This window comes from Salvelinus sp. IW2-2015, unplaced genomic scaffold, assembly GCF_002910315.2.
Source record: "Salvelinus sp. IW2-2015 unplaced genomic scaffold, ASM291031v2 Un_scaffold2964, whole genome shotgun sequence".
NCBI classification, from domain to species: Eukaryota; Metazoa; Chordata; class Actinopteri; order Salmoniformes; family Salmonidae; genus Salvelinus; species Salvelinus sp. IW2-2015.
In genome coordinates, this window is record NW_019944259.1 from 61,111 (window position 1) to 63,107 (window position 1,997).

Below are 1,997 nucleotides of genomic sequence, written 5' to 3' on the forward strand. Positions count from 1 at the left end.
GAGAGACCGAAGCGAGACATGAGGCGATATACCAGGAGAGAGAGAGATAGTGATGAGGGAGAGAAGATCGCGCACATCTACAGTTAGAGAGGTGAAGAGGAGAAGAGAGAGAGAGGATATATTTGAGCACCAGAGACGCTATATATCAATAAAATACGAATGTTTGTCACAAGATAACGTTACCTCCAGACAGTAAGCGCCGCTCGAGTCACTTAGTCAGGGAGCGCGCCCTCATAAGTAACAGTCGATCACGGCACTGAGCTACTCAGAAGTAATAGAGCCTAACTAAACTGAGTCCCTCAGATGTGTAGGTAAGTCGGGCTGCTAAAGTGCCATGTGCGGCATGTCAGGTAAACCCATGGGTGTGTCTATTAGGGCAACAAGGCTAAGATAAGGCCAGCTGGAATATGCATGGGTACATCTATACTTGTGTGATGGATAAGGACATGATGAGAAGCGGATGTCCCACTATCTAGAGACAGCTCAAACATCCGCGATCTACAACATAACAACGACCAGATCAATTTATCCCGGACTCTAGAAGCGCGCGAGACACACCACATGCGTAGACACACACATCAATACACACACACTATACAACACCAACACGCTAGAGCACACCACGAGTCGACCATTACACACGCATACCGATGGCACCACACAGCACGGCGATCCGGACTCACTTCGTCCCACGGTAGCTCGACAAAACAAGCGACTATCACCACACGGCGATGTATCGCCGTTTCATGCGCACTCACAGTGCTACCACCTCAGCAGGCGGTATATAACGTGAGTGTGTGATAACCTACTACCGCCAAGCCCATTTCTTACACTGAAGCAATGTGCTCATAGAGTGGGACACGCCCTGAGATAAACGAAGAAAGAGCGTGTAGACTCTTTACAGAGTCAAATCAATTAAGTCCTTAGTATTTTCTCCATTGGAAAACACATGTCTCTTATCAAAGAACCAAACAGCCGGAGGGGAAGGAAAGAGAGACGAGCAGGAAGCGGTAAGGTGATTTGGCGTGCAGAAGGACCAATGCGCAAGTCGGTCTCTCCTCTTCAGTTGCGGATTACCAGGGTGTGAGTAAGGGTGTACTCTGCAGAAACATCTTCCGCCCTACTTCCCTGCGTCCGACTGTGCTCGTGGCAGTGCGGCGTCCCGTTAACCGGCGTACCAAATGTTAGAGAGTAGGTGGGGTGTATAGCTCGATGCATCGAGGTCCTTCGTGCCATCTGGCTCATGCATTTGGTCAAGAAGAATAACGCTGTGGAGTGTGGTTGCTGAGACAGTCCGTAACGTGCGTACTGCGTCGTGCGACATGAAACGATAACGGCATGTTTCGATCATGGCTCTCTATTGCTTGAGCACAGTCCTCTTCTCTCTCTCTGCAGGATAGCGCATATGGCCTAGTGCTGCCGGACTTGTCTCGGTTTCTTGTGCTGAGACGCTGGGCTTCACGCGGTCGCTCCCTCGTTACTCCGTGCTTCTCCGGCTCAGCGTGATAAGTGCCTTAGCTGCGAGTGTGGATGCTTGTGAGACATAGTGCCTCTGCTTTCTGTTCGCTTCTACAAGGTGAATACAGCTTGTGATTGGAATTTTTTGAAGACACTCATCCAGTACATCTCTCTTCTGCTCTCCTATCTCAACCAGTCTAACATAAAGTAATGGAGAGCGCTATCTGAGGCTTGTAACACCATTCGGATCTCTCTCTCTGCATCCGAGGCGATGTCAATGACCGTATATAACACGCACTCTCTGCTTGTGTTAGGTTAGATTGCTAGCAGACTCATGATGCCTCTCTCTCTCTCCTCTTAACAAGGATAGACCTATAGGCTTACCGAGTATAATCAGTTTGGTTATATTTGACAGAGCTATAGATATTGGCTCATGAGACCATGTCGTGCTCTCATCTCGCTCTACATTTCATGGTTAGAATATACAGGCTATTGGTGGGTTGCTGAGACTAAGTACTTCGTGCATCCCTCTGTGGGTG